The following is a 16,168-nucleotide window of genomic DNA, read 5'->3' on the forward strand; positions in this document are numbered from 1 at the left end:
CGTTGCCGGAGTCAACGCCAGCTCTGCGATATTTCAAGCGTCAAGATGCCTTGCAAGGAAAGCGCGTGTTTTGTGCCGCTGTGCACTAGTTGGTACCGCTCCAGTAAGGAAAATGTGTCCGTTTAAATCGCCGACTGACACTTCACGGGTGTCAGAGTGGGAGAAGAGGATAAAAATAGCGGACAGAAAACTGACACCGAGAGCAGTAGTATGCGAAAAGATAACCGTGAACGGCGTTGTGAACGAGATCACCCGGGAGAAAGCGCGGCTCAAACTAGATGATGTACCGGCAATATATGAGGGTGACTCAATGCACCTCATACCCAAGATTGTATCGAATCGAAAGAGGAGAGACCTTTGCGAGCAGGAACCGGTTGCAAAACGGCGCAGGGTGACCTCAGAGGCGCTGAACGAGGAAATGACCGAGAACGTGGGTGCACCTGAGGAAGGTAACAAAACCTGATTAACGACTCTAGAGTTCGTTAATCTCTGTAATCGGATTATTCGTGTCATGACATCAAGATTCAGCAGCAAGGCACTGAGGCGTGGCAGTGCTAATGCATTCTTCCTGGAAGAATTCCTAGCTTACCCGGACCAGTGGGGAAACGAAAGAAAACCAGCTGGTGAGGGGGGGGGGAGGAGTTCCTATCATAAAACATAGCTGCTGGACTAAGCGTCAGTATCAAAGACTCTCTAGGTTTGTTAAACTACCAATGCTCCAATGTGGGATTCAAGTGCTTGTTAACTTCACGCTTGAGCCAATACAAATTGGAAAACCTCATTGGAATAATTAGGCAATCGCCAGGGTGCAACGATCATCTAACCATATCACAGTTCTTGGCGAGTGTAAACGTACTACCGTTCTATGACTTGGCAAAGCCACCTCGAGGGGGAAAATGCTCACCAGCAGTTAGTAAATCTGTGCTGAGCACTGCTGGCAACAAGTTATCTAGACAACTAGACAACTAAACAACTATCTAGCTGTCAAACGAGTTATCTAGACGTACTAGATAACTTGTTTGACAGCGGAATTGTTGATGACGTTGAGGATTTGCTGCTGTCTACACGTTCCATGGACGACCATGCAGGATACTATGAGAAAAAAAGACCAACAGAGCTTTGACGTATTATGTTGCAGGCTATGCTGCACGCAAAGTGGTAGGCAAAAGCTCAGGTCTAAGCTGTGGAGCTCAACTATGTGTCCTCAAAATGAGGCCAAAAGGGATGCTGACTCGTACTTCACCGGTCATTTTGAGAATGATGGCCTTATTTATTGAAGTGCGGCACTGGCAAAGACCTTAAAAACTATGGCGGACACACTCACTAGCTTTTTTAGCAAAAAGAAGCTGCATGAGCGTAGTCTGAGAGACTTCGCTGCGAAGTTGCGTGCACTCACATTTCCAGACTTAAGGTGCACTGAACATGGAAAGACAATTTTAGCAGCCGCGCTCAAGTTTTATGTTCTGTAATTATTCAATTTTCTTTTGTTAAGGGCCTCAACAGAAAGAGGGAGGGACAAAGACAGCGGCTGAGACTCAAGCTACGTCACTGCCAGTAGTGACAAATGACGTATGATGTCGCCTCTCTGTTCCCAAGCTTCAGCTCTTTCCATGACGTTCAATTGTTTCTGTATGCTGGAATAAACCCTGAAGTTCTGTGGAATTGCGTTCACCATTATTGTGAACCATGCGCAATCATTACAAAATGCATGCCGAGCGTTTAGTTTCAAGCCTAGAAACATTGTTTAAGAACACTCGCAAGCATGATGTAAGGTAGTCAAAAAGTCGTATGCACTGGTAAAAAGAAAGAGCTCGGTTAAAGTGGGCCGGAGACCGCGCATAATAATGGCAAGTTAGTAGCCACGCGCTGTTAGACAACGCCAAGGCAAAGGCGTGATCGGTTCGGTCCACCACAGGAAAAGCTAGCGCCACCGTCGGCGTGACGTGGCATGAGGGATCACGTGGACACAGCGGCCACGTCGGCTGCTTCGGAAGCGCCGAAGCGAGCTGACAACAACAGTTTAAAGTGCCACCTGCGTCGCGTTTCTGATTAAATGTGAGGCTTCACCGCCTTGGGCGTCTGCTTGACAACTTTCGAAAGTACTATAATAGGGAGTGGATGCCTTTGGAGGCGTGCAGCATGGTAGACTACTGCTCGGTGCTGCAGTGCCGGACGTACGCAACGGAGCCCGGTGTCAGCCTTATTCACACGTAGCCGCAGGGAAAGGAGCTGCGTGAAGCTTGGCTGGCAAAACTTAGAACCGGCAGACAGCCATCGGGTACAACTCGGGTATGCAGCAAGCACTGACTTGAGGAACATTTCTGCTACGGCGCAGGGACTGCGCGGTGTTCGGTGAGTAGCAGAAAACGCGCACTGAGATGCTAGCGCGCGCGCTCTACCCGGCTAATGTCATGACGGTTTGGTCTATGAACTTGATGCTAGATACTGGCAAGTACACTGGAACGGAAAGGGAGTGGTAAGACGCACATTAAAAAAAGGCACGGCATATGGTCATGTGTTATGAATTAATACACTGGATTACGAAAAACAAGCAGAGGGAAATCGCACTCTGAGAAGACCGATAAACATACAGTCCGATGCAACTTGAGAAACAATATTGAAATGTCCAAGAATTTAGAAGAAAAAATGGTCAGGCTTAGCTTGGTTAAGCCAAGAATGCGTTGCATATTGCGCGAGTTGGGGCTCAGCTTTTCCTTTGGCTGTCGTGACGTGACGTCACGTGGTTGCGCTAAAGGTCAATGGTGGCTGCCCGGCCGCGCCCAAGGGCTGAACTGAGTGATTGCAATATGCAACGCATAAAAATAGAAGCAACATAATAACAAACATAGCAAACTTAAAAGAGAATAGACCCACATATGAGTCGCGCAGCAATGAACAATGGCTCATACCCTCAATGGTGGCTGCCCGGCCGCGCCCAAGGGCTGAACTGAGTGATTGCAATATGCAATGCATAAAAATTGAATCGTCGCGACGGCACATAACAGTCGCCGTAGCTAGGCGTCGAAGTCACTATAACAGAATTATTTTTGAACAGTTATAATAGCGCCCACGCAACATTGCTATCGTACTGTCAAATGCTCATATGCTGCGGCCTAAAAATGACGGCACAGTGCGAAAACGCGCTCACAGCGAAAGCAAAACATTGTGCGCGGACATGCATGCAGACGCGCAGTCGGTCGCTGCGAATCCGTGTGATCGCTGGATTGAGGCTCCATTCTGTTATGCCTCATTCGGTTATACGGACAGCCCACTATAAGAACATATTTCGCATAGCCTGCTCTCAGCTTTTGGATACCTTTCATCCAAGAAGAAGGTTCGGGAGACTCCATCGCGGTGACTGCGCGCAGTGGCGTTCACTGTACGTATTCGGCAAAGAGATAGCGTCTGTGAACGATTCTGTGCTCTCAGTTTGCCCAAGAACGTTATATCGACAGTCAGAAACTTCGCTCGTTTTGAGAGTACCTACATAAATGTCCAGGAGTGCTGCCGCGCGGTGTTTTTATTGAGTGCTGTAAGCGAAACCAAGGAGGAGCGCGGCGCGTGATCCCTCGTACTACGCAAGGGAGGCGCTTCCGACAGATGGCGACTCCGTAACTCCTCGCCGCCATATTCTGCGCACGCTCTTGGCGCCATCTCTCGCACACGGCGCGAGCCTTGCTCTCTTCGTTCCTCCTTGCCACCCTAGTGTTCCTGTATATGCTCCCGCAGGGAGCAGAGTTGCGCATAGGTCCGCCGTCGTGATCCAGCTCTGCAGCGAAGCCACTCCTCGTGCGCGCAGGAGCCAAATGCCGCGCGCTGTTCCGCCTTTTTCTCTAGTGGTCGCGAGCTACAAGCGCCAATTGTTCGCAGGCACTTAGCAAAGGGCACTTCTTAATACCGGCTATGCTCGAACGAGTCATTCGTGCAGTCGGAAGGGGTGGGCTTCCAACCAACCGAAACTTTGTATGTACCTATGTAAACACGCATATACAAACACACACATGAACGTACAAATAGGGGGTAGGACCGCCTTCGATTCCACAAAATAAAATACTCCCGTGGCTCGAACAGCTGCAAAGTTCGCTCGCAAACGCGCAGTACGTTGCCACAAAAGGCGGTGCAATGATTTTCAGCATGCATATGAATTGTCTTATCACTGTCAGAAAGCAAGAAATGTTTTAAAGAGTGTTTAAAACTTCACACACGTAAGGTGGACACTTAGCGCATTTTGGCTGCCGAAACCAGCCGATTAATGACCGTCGCCAAGAGAGCTATCGTGCCTGCAGTTCTGTCGGTGACCGTTAACAGAGCGTCATTTATCACTAACCATCGTTCACAACAGCTGCACGTTTTCGATACATGCGGTGCAGACACAGATTTAAGCGCATTTCAAAGGTTCACATGCGCACATTTTACTTACTTTTACGATTCATTCATACCGCAGACTAATCAGCTATATAGTAGCAGCAAATCTGCAAGTAGAAAAAGATTCAAGATGCAAGAGCTTCTAGATCAAATTTTTTTCATACAAGGGAATGCATGAACGGCTGCTGCAGCAGGCCAAGTGTGCTGGTTCTTGGAACCTTGGGGGCAGAATTCAAAGAAACTGGAAAGGCAACAAGCTATTAAGAGTACCAACAGGTTATTTTTATTGCACTAATCATATCAAGATGGCAAACTTGCAGAGTAATTATTCACACAGTGCAGACTGTAATCTGACAACACATTTTTCTTGATCTCTTACCGCTCGGAGAAAAGCCAGTAGTTGAAGACACTGTATCAAATCAATGAAATCACTGTAGCAGGTTTTGGCCAAAAAGCCAGGTTACAAAGCTTTGTGACCTATCGCATCAGAGGCAAGGAAATTTTACGTCATTGAACAGTGCATTCACTCCACTCCCGCCCACAGGAAACAGCATTCACCAAAGCACAACGTAGATTTCTAGCGTGTTTAAATGAACGACAAGTTTTTGTTCCACTGGCTGATACATGATGCTCACAAGCTAGCACACATACAATTGCGGCTTAGCTTCTATGGCAGCAATTAGTTAACAAAATAAATAAGCCTGTGCACTTCAAGACAATAAATTGACTAGAATCAATTTTACTATTCTCAAAACTTCACACGGAGAAGGAATATATTACAATTATCACAGCTCGAGAGCTAAATATGCATATGCCAACTTAGCACCTGTTTTATCCTTGTTCCCTTTTGTGCTTTCTGCAAAGATGTCCTAGCTCTTCAGAAATTGCGGTTGACGAGAGAGGTACATATTATTCATTTCAATTTTAAACTCTGAAGGGTGCATTCAGTCAAGAAGCCCAGACTTGTTAGGAACAACACTCTCACTATAGTATCAGTGTGTCTCCAGCTAGTTTGCTTGGCTTAAGCATTTACTCCTATGGCTGACTTCCGTGCGGTTTGTGCAGTGTGGTGCGCTGCACCCCGTCATACTGGAATACAAGTGCCAGTACGATGTGTTTCGTATCACTTCACCAAGGTCCTTCACATCGTCGAATACCGTACCTGAAACCTGCAGCTGCTCCTCTCAACGCACGATCGACAGTCCGCTGATTGCAATGGCGATGGCACTGACGGAAACGACGAGTTCGCATGAGTCGGCGATGCGCCCGTAAAGTTGGCTACGCCGCGGCGCGGATCATTTGACGTCATTTTTCGCGCTCGGCCAATAGCGGTGCGAGCGGCGCCGGAAAAGGTATGCGCAATTCTGCTCCCTGCGGGAGCATATACAGGAACACTATGCCACCCTTGTGCGGCGCTCTGATTGCCACCCTAGCGGCAGCAATCAGAGCGCCGTCTCGGCGGTGGCTGATCCCGATGATGTGCTGCTGCCCAAGCCGAAACGCACAGCCGCTCGCCACCAACGCTAGCCACTGCGTGTACCCCTACACCTCCCCCCCCCCTCCTCCGTGGCTGCTATCAAGCGAGAACGCGTGGTGTTCTCCGGTTGCCGAAGTGCCGGCTATGTATCAGTGGATCACGGTGCGCGCCTCCCAAGCCGAAACACGGAGCCACGTTCAGTTGACTCGCTAGCAGCGTCAGCTGCGTCAGTCAATCACTGCCATCTCTTCTCCACGCAACGTTCCTATGGGCCTACGCGCTGCCTCCCGCGACCTCCCGATCAGCCAGGAAGTTGCACTAAACTACGCTCCTTTTCTGTCGGCTGGTGCGAAATGTTCCGCACGAGAGGGATTGTCCGAGGCTCACGGACGGTTTATATCATAATATAATCCGTCTGCCTATATATATAGTTTATTCTCAGCCAGTTCTTTCTGAGCCATGAGCGAGGAAACCCGTGCAAGTCCTTCGTCTGCCGCTGCTTCTAAACGGGCTGCCCGAACAGAGGTCCAGCGGCGTCGCCGCCAGAATCCAGTGGTGCGCTACGCCGAACAAGGCATTGGTGCAGCAAGTCGACCATATATCCATCTATTTCTGCTACCGCAAACTTTCTTCAACACAATCAAGAACTGGGAGTGGAGTGCTTCTTGAGGAACGAATATGTGGGAATAATAAAAAGTTGATAAAGTGGAAGCTTGGGCGAGTTGGTGATTCAATATCTACATGATTGCACAGCGCAAAAGACGAAGACTGAAAAGAACACAAGCGCTGACTTCAACTGATCTTTATTTTCGAAATCGCTAAAGCTATATACATGAGCAAAAGTAACGAAAAAAAAACAACTTTTGCATTATGTCGCACATGAAATTCTATTGCATCACAGCCAGATACATGATTTCGTTTTTGGTGAGGGCAATAGACGGAATTCTGGTGCAAAGGTCACCCAGTCACTGCATCTTGTCAGCCTCTCTGATTTCACGTGAAAGCTGTTCTCGGTGTTTGGAAATTACGACGCAGTTTTCAAATTCAGGGTCACAACGGCAGTCTCGGCAGCGAATGCCAAGATGATCTTGCACGGCGGCATAAACACTGTAGAAATGCTCTTTCAATCGCTCATTTAAACATCTGCCTGTTTGGCCAACGTATTACTTTCCGCAAGGGATTCATGGAAACCACACCCAGGGCGCATTCTCCAAACCAATTTCTATGGTTACTAGTGCAAATATTTCGTCGTGCGGCATGAACATTCACACACCTACAGAGCACTGACAATTTTTCCGGGGCAGAAAAAGACTACTTTAACATTTACTGTCTATCATCTTCAAGCTGTGCGGTATATTGTGCAAGTAACCCGACTGGCTTATTGTCTCTGACTCGTTTTCCCGCTGATCCGTGTTTTCTCGTGAACCTCATCACCATTGCTGAATGTCGGGCGTGAACTCTTGCCTATTCCACGCGGCTCAAGATACTCCTTCCCGAGATGAAACACTTATTTGGAGGCCTCGCTCCTTCGGCTGGACACGGAATGAGAATCTGCAGAATACTTCGTTCCGAATGGGAACGCCAGGCACGGTTCAACCGGGACGTTCTATTCTTCCAACTTCACAGCACTCAGACCCCTCCCAAGGCAAAGAAGAAGTTGCTTGAACTTCGTGTTATCACCGACCGAACTCCTCAAGGAGGTGCGAACGCGCTGAACACTGCAAACCTTTTTTCAAGATGATTCGTATATAAGACAAAAGGTCCTGAAGAAAAATTACCTAGATAGATTTACTGAGAACAATTCACTGAAACAGGGTAAGTATGCTAATCGCGTTGTCACAAGTGACGCGATTAGTGACCGCATTACCTGCAGAGCTGCAAGAGGGGCTCCAGGACCACGAGCTCCGCTGCCACCTCCGTACTCGAAGGCTAACTGAACTTGAACCACGTTGTGAAGCAGTGTGACAGCTTGTTTAGAATTAGCGCTGGCGGCAGAGCATCCGAGATTGTCTGCGCTTGCTGGTTCGTAAGCATCGCGCGCAGTAGTGGTTTCGCGAGAGCGGACACTAGAATGGATTCCACGCTTGACGAGGCATTCACCAGTAGACCCAGCAGTCCGGGGGTAACTAGAAACACGCGTCGGCGGTTTCTGTCACCGAAACGAGCCTGAAAAGCGTTGGAGACAGCTTTTCACAAATGTTGTTGATCAGCTATGTTCACAGTAACGTTAACGCAGCTAACACCACGGTCATTTCACGTATGTCTTTGATATCTCGGTAACTACACTTCCGTAACTTGGCTGCCACGTTCACTGCCATTGAGACGTCCTTTCTTTCCGGCAGCAGCAGACCGCCGGTGAAGCTTTTCTTATGGTATCACATCAATCGCATGGTTTCGCACATTCTTATAGACTCTAAAATACATTGAGCCCCAAGCCTGCATTTACCGTATTGTATGCTTGTCAACAAACCCTTGTGATAACTCTCAAATGCCTTTGCGAAATCCTTTGCTGTAAGAAGGACGCACATTCATGGTCATGGAACTTTGAACTAAGCAACTGTCATGTAAGGGGCGGGAGCGAACCACATTTAGAATGACTGAATAATTAATTTTTATTAAGGAAAGGGAGGACCGAAGGCAACTGGTAGGGGAGGAGAGACATACGAACGGAATCGCGTAAAATATAAAGGAGTGTAGGAATTATACGGTCGGCTCTCGTTTAGAAATACAAATGCTACTAACATGGTGATACGTAAGTTGTCCGATAGATAAAACTATCTGACACTTCAAATCCTGCTCCGAGTTTTCCGTGTCATGTGCATTTAAGCCGTATATATTTTCCATGTTGCCTGTGGTTCTCAGGCAAAGTTACGAACTTTCCCATACGAATGGTCATCATTTGCACAACCACATATTTGGGAACATACGTTCAATTAGTGCACCACTCGCCCGGCGTTTTACAATAGACGCTGCGTTCCCATATGAATGAATGCGGTCTGTGTTCTGGTGAATTGCCGTTCTAGATACTAGTTCGTTTCATTCTTCTGGTAACAAAAAGTCACACGGGGCACGCATTGCAGTTAGCTACGTGTGCTTCCAACGCCGAGCTGTTATTGTCACCATCGCGCGCTGTCTTGCAATGAAGAATTACCATCTACAGTGAAAGCTCGTTAATTCGAACTTCAATAATTCGAATTTATGGATAATTCGAACTGTACGGTTTGGTCCGGCCAAGCTCGATGGAAGTCTATGTATGAAAAAGTCCATTAATTCGAACGCGAGAAGGTTCCCTCACGGATAACTCGAACTACGCTCGCCTGGCACACGGCCAGAGAAACGCGCCTACTGCCTACACACAAGGCTGTATTGCCTCCGAAACGGAGAGAACGGCGAGAGAAGGCGAAATCGGACAAAAATCTAACCGACGCGGGGTCAGCCAGAAGGCAGCGGCGGCTGCCGCCTCTCCGTTCTAAATCACCTCGGAGACTTCTGCCCGTTGCGAATCTCGGAGGCTTTGCAAATCTTGTACAGCTGCTAATGTTGTGCGAAGATGGCACGGCAAGCTCCAAAACACAGCGAATCAAGTACGTCGCAGCTGCGCTTGCAATCAAGAACCAACGAATCAGGGCCTTCGCCACCTTCACATGTTCAGCGTCTTTGTCTCGGCAGTCTTCATCGGTTGTGCACCTCTGTTTTCAGCTTAGGAGGTATCGGCCGTCGCGATTCATTGGGATGGTGTTAAGCCTCGGCTAACGTTCGTTTCGGTGGACATCGGTGGTGTGGCACAGTCGGATCCAGAGCTTCGACTTGAAGATGGCGTGTGCCCGCGGCACACTCCATCACTTTCTGACACGCCAAATTTCTGACATGCCCTACTGCTTCCAAATCGCAGTGTACTGTTGCCCTCCTTCACTTTCGTTAGTTCGAACTTTCGTTAATTCGAACTGAAGCGGCTTCCCCTTGCGGTTCGAATTAACGAGCTTTTACTGTACTGTGACTGCGATTTTTAGTGACGCTAAGGAAAAACCAGTAGGCACGTTCAAACTGACGCAAGGATTTTTCAAAACTCAATATTATTTTCATTTCAAAGTAAACGTTGATTGTTGGAAAAATATCAACATAAACAAATGTTCTGGCAAAACTCAGTGCCGGTTAGGCACTATGTCATCACAAATTTCAAGGTGCTCTCCCGTACATGGACCCTTGTTACCCAGTGGGAATGCTTCAAAATTGCCAAGTTTAAACTCTGACTCACTTAGATTTCAGAAAAAGTTGGCAGAGCATTTCATAGTTGGAAACTTTAATCAGGCTCTGCAAGCGCCCTCGAAATTGGCACCTTGTCAAGATCATGCACGGGTAACTAAAGGCGACGTTACCACACCCGATCAATTTTTTTATTTCTCTGGCTTGAAAGCGATCATGAAGCGAGGCAGACATTAGGCGATACTACGACACTGCAGACTCGAGCGTTAGGTGTGCCCTCCACCGCACCCAAAAGTCAGCAAAGAATAAAACTTGACCTTCAGAAGTCTACACAGTACCACCTGCACTCACGGAATGCTTAGAACTTGTTAACGGTACCGTTTTAAATGTCAATGCCTGCAGTAGTTGACTTGTGAACTATCTCGTTTTGAGGATGAAACCAAACGGATCTCAAGTTCGTCCCTACAAGCCATGCGGGACACCTCCAAGCTCCTGGTGGTATTGTTATCTAGCCATGTTTTGGAGTCGTTATTTATAATAGATGGCCCAAGGCAACAACAACAAAAAAAATGTTGAAGCTAGAGCTACCATATATTTGCGTTTGACATTTTATGCGTCATTGGTACTCAATTACGCTAAGCTTCATTTCCTTGCTTCTATTTTTTTATAACATTCTATTTCAATGCAGCATTCAGGCGGCGGAACTCTGGGAACTTTCCCCTGCACTGAATGAAGGATGGCTGCTTTGAAAGTGTTTAGTAGGAGGATAATTACTCATGAAATTATGTAGCAAATAGAAATATTTCTAGCTTCTACATAAATATAGTGACTAGCGCAGGTAATGGCACCATAGCTAATTATGATTATGTCCTACCCATTGGGAGTAATAATTAGCCATAACTCGGGAAAATCAACAGTACAGCTTTACCAATTCCTAACAAACACATCGATTTCGAATAATTTCGAATTTTTTTCCAAGTAAATGGTGATTTAGGCAGGCATATTTTGTATTATGAGCTAACCCTTATCGGCAGCTCACTTAGAGAAAAAACATGCCCATGAAACGTCGCCTTCAATTGCACTTAGAAACCGAGCTGCCATAATCTCTTAGCTTCAAGGCTATGCAAGGTCTTATACGTCTTCCCTGCTCAAAGAATATCACCATGGTTGTTGAGACTTCTGATTTTAATGGTTGCACAAATGGACGCCCACATCTAGCCCTCTACTTACAACTTATTTCCCTCTATAATCGAAGGATAATGGATGGAAATCAGTTGGACATGATGACTTCCATTTTATACAAAGAGTCGTGCGATGTTCGAATAATCGAGCATGGAACGCCATGATCAGGCCGGGTGCTGGGGTCCCGGAGGTCTTGCTGGGATGCAGCTTTTTGATGAGGCTGGCAAAGTGGACCTGTTTCTAAATTGCAGCTTCCTGGACTTGTTGGCATTCTGGTGCGTAGAGACGTGTCACCGTGATTCCACTACATTTCAGCTTAATTGGAACATAATCCTGTCCACGCTACTGACGAGCATAAAATTTAATGATAGGATTACTGGAGCACTATCTGACAGCGTTGGCATGCTGACTGTACCAACATGCCAATGGAATTATGGGCTTCAATTAAATTCCTTCGAACTTTTCTTAACGGTTTCTAACGCGCTTGTCGCCTCTCTTGTCACCATTCCGCAGGATCATTCTTCCGTGGAAATTCATTTAATGACACCAGTTAGTATCGCTGGGGTTCAAGTTTCAACCATACGTTTATATTAGGATGAGAACACCGAGAAAAATTACAATTTAAGGGTAGCCGAACTCCTTTCCCATAGTGAGTGTTGCTCTCCTAGTATTATCATTATTAGTGAAATCTTCATTGATTTTATTCAGGTATACTGCCGTCTCCTTGTGAGACCCTGAAGAGAGAGGCGCAGAAGTTGCTTAAATAGCTAATAAATCAAACTAGACACAGCATACATTAGTATAGAAACAAAACATGAAACTGCATGATTGTGCAATCAACTGAAGAGCGTAATATATATAAACGTTGGTCGTAACAAAACAAAATTGCTTGTAGAGAAAGCGCATATTCGAGTGTCCATACATTCGAATAAATTAGTAGAGTAACCCAGAAGGTATTAGAACTGATTATATATACGATGAAGGCGTTTGCTTCTCAAATGGCGTGGGAGGTGAGTGCCAAAGTGAGTCGTCAAGACCATGCCTGAGTTCAACTGTCGATGAAAAAAAAAACTGTTCAAGCGTGGTTGGAATGGAACCCAGGTAAGGTGGTGAGTGCTTCGAATTACAGCGACAGGGTACTGCTCGAATAACTCGGGTGCCATAATAACCGATCACCTGAGCAAGATATTATGCAAAATGACGGGACGTTCGCAAGTGCGTCTGTGTGCAGATGGATTAAGGGAGAAGTCATGGACATGTGGCGAAGGTGAATGATGATGGTCATATCTGCTGTATATCAATCTTGTCGCCTTCCTCTGCACAGATGGCAATTTGTTAGCGTCACAGGAAGAATTGAGGGACAAGTGACGCATATTTCGAAATTGGCCTGATTAGTGTTCTGTATGCAGTGCATTTGAAACCCTTAGTAGTGCCCTTTACCGTTCGCTTTACATACGCTAGTTTACAAAGGGCCTTCAAGGGGATGCGTTCTTTGTGTTTCTGCTATTTACTGTTATAAGAAAAAGTTACCCCGAGGTATTTAAAGTCCTATGCATGTGAGATGCAAGTACTGCTTAAACTATAGCAAGAACACAAAGGTGTAGTGCTGTTCGTGAAAATCATTGAGACTGTCTTCATTAAATTATTTCTTAGTTGCCAGGAATTACTTCAAGCCGAGAAGGAAGAAAAAGCACAAATTCATAGTAACTGGTCACACGCATTCATGACTTCAGAATACAATATACAATCATCTGCGTGTAATTAAAGTTTAACTGGTGTGTTTTGTGTAACCTCCACGACGTCACTAATATAGATTGCATACAACATTTCAGAGTCCTGCTTTGCTATTTACTAGGCATTACCAGGCTTTACTATTCATAGGACTTATACAACCACTCGTGTGCGCATGTCAAGAAGCCTGCCGCTGCCTGACCAAAGCGCACAATCAGTTCTTACAGCTTGATCAGTGCTATAACCTACGAATCGACCATGCGTGGTGGCACGCTTCTTGCGGTAAAACGCACACAAGCATTCTATAGACGCAATAAACAAGCATTTTGGTAATTTAGCATTTATAATTCCGCGGCACTGCAAAGTACGGGAAATGCAACACCTTTCTTGAAGCTGCCTTTTCGCAAGGCTGCCTTGGTTGTAGACAAAACAGAAGGACACGTTGAAGAATGTTGATTCCAAGAAGGCGCGACATTACGAAATCCTAAACTTGGAACTCAGTGGTATGGAACGCCTAGTGAGCATGTGGGAATAGTTTGCCACTAAATAATATTTCATCAGCACGACAATATATCAGGCCTAATGCCATACATAGAATTAAAATACCGGCCCCTATGGTAGCCTGAAGTGAGGTGAGGAAGTGAGGAAGCGTTGAGGAAGTGAGGAAGCATTGAGGAAGTGAGGAAGCACTGTGCTACTGGGCTGCGTCCACGACTCCCTATCACTACACAAAAACTCTGGGATGCTTAGATGGTTTTTCCACGGCAGTGTAAGGAAGTGTATGCTCCGCCCACTGCTAGTGAGTTTTGACTTCATGACCAGGCCCCTTGGCATTCACCTTTGCATCCTCACGCGTCATGTTTTGCTCGAGAAGTCCAGCTCACCTTGTCAGATGTGCCACTGTGCTAGGAGAAGGCGAAACACTTTTCTCCTTCTCCACGAAATATCAATTCCTCGGCGGGAGCGCACGTTATGTTTCAGTCCATCAAGTAGATGCTTGCGCTTTTGCGCAAATTCTGGACCACTAGTGAGGCTTCAGATACCCGGAATTAGGGAGAAATCTCACGTTTCCTCCAATGGCTTGAAGCAGCTCACCCTGTCCCATATATTTACGTCATATAGTGGGACTGTACAAGTATATACCGATGGTTCAGCCACGCCATCTGCCACAACGGCCGCATTTGTCATCCCACAACTTGGAATTACTCAACGATTTCGATTAGACCACAAATCTACATCTACGGCTGCAGATCTTGCGGGAATACGAGAGGCTGTCCGTTTTATGAGAACACAGACACCCCATAAATGGACGATATTGTGCGATGCCAAATCAGCGCTACAGGCGCTAAAATACTTTTTAAAGAAAGGACCTTTTTAAAGAAAGGCTCGTGCTGGAAATCGTCGAACTTTATCACAGTGCCGAGTTAAGTGGCCACGTGATCACCTTTCAATGGATGCCTAGCCATTGTAGTGTCTTTGGTAATGAACTCGCTGACAGCGAGGCAAGATCGGCCTCCTCTTCCTCTGATGAAGTACGGATTGCCTACTCGCGACCTGACACCAACTCCATGATCAAGACACTCATGCAGGACCTTACAAAGGCTTACAGAGCCCACTCTGATAATATTCACAGACGTCTACATACGATTGACCCAGACGGTAAATTCTGTTCACCCCCGAAGCTTACACGGAGCAAAACATCATTGCTACACCGGATTCGGCTCGGCGTTGCTTTCACCCATCGCTACGCACACCTCATCGGCCAATCGAACAACCCTGATTGTGTACACTGCCAGATGCCCGAAACACTGCAACACGTACTGTGCGACTGCCCAGCATATATGCTGGAGCGAAGGACGTTAGACAGTTTCCTAGCCAGCATTGGCAGACAACTACTGTCGGAGGAAGCTATCCTCGGCCCATGGCCTGACACTGCAATTTCAGTGCGTGCAACAAAAGTATTGTTGAAGTTCCTGCAGGACACCAAGCTCGACGAGCGGCTCTAGCGAGGCAACTGTCTCATGTACATAAGCACTCACCACTTCTCTTATCATCATCATCTATCCCAATACTTTCACTCCCCTTCCCTCTTCCCCAGCGCAGAGTAGCAGACTAGAGCGCACTAGCTCAGGTCGACCTCTCTGTCTTTCCTATCAATAAATTCTATTCATTCACTGGACATTCTAGCAGGTAATGATTTATGTCGCCATGTGCGTGGCAGAACGAACAGCTTGGTAAGGACGACAGCCCTATTTTGTGTCGCCACGCCGGCAGTCTTGCTGACAAAGCGCGAACATGGCATAACAAGGACGCTCCAGATCAGTTAAGTCTCTTGGTGACGCACTGCCAAATGGCTGAAGCCAAAGGTACTAAAGTGGTTCACAATTGGCGCCTATGATTTTCACTGGACATATTGTGATACTCCCACCGTTGGTCTATAGCTTAGTGTTCGGCACGAAACTCAGTGAGGATCTTCATTTCCGGACACGCCGATGGACGATGGAAGCCACTGAAAATCCAAGTGGATATACTAAACTGCGTAGATGTGCGATGTTGCGTGAATACTGTTGTAGGCAAATGTACTGCAGTAATCTTCGCCAGAGCACCTAGAGTGCTGCCTTGCCTTCCGATAATTTCACTGCTGGTTGAAGCGGGCAAGACTGAAGCTTCCTGAAAGCAGCTGCAATTGGCTACTTTCGCTGGATGTCGTAGAATCCAGCACATCGAGGTGTTTTTCAATATGTTTTATGTATGACTGTACTTTGTCTAATAAAATTTATATTCAAATTTAAGCCCTCTGAAGTGGGGCCGCCCATGTGTTTCCTATAGGGACGGTATCGCGAAAGCTAAAACACTCGCCTCTCCTTCCATGCCCACAGACTTAAAGGTGGCGTCAAGGAGGTGGTGTCTGCTTTTGATTAACGAAAATTGTTCGCCGAGAGTAAGTGCTAAGCAGCCCAAACGAAGTTGCTTCACTGTAATAAATTATTTCACCTTCAAAAGCAACTGTGTCATTTCGGTAGCACCTGCGCCACCAGTTCGCACACATAAAATTATGCGGTTTTACGTGCCAAAACCACTTTCTGATTATGAGGCACGCCGTAGTGGAGGACTCCGGAAATTTCGACCACCTGGGGTTCTTCACGTGCACCTAAATCTAAGTAAAAGGGTGTCTTCGCCTTCATCGAAATGCTCGAGTAAAATTCTTGC

This window comes from Dermacentor albipictus, chromosome 10 (assembly GCF_038994185.2).
Source record: "Dermacentor albipictus isolate Rhodes 1998 colony chromosome 10, USDA_Dalb.pri_finalv2, whole genome shotgun sequence".
In the NCBI taxonomy this organism is placed as follows: Eukaryota; Metazoa; Arthropoda; class Arachnida; order Ixodida; family Ixodidae; genus Dermacentor; species Dermacentor albipictus.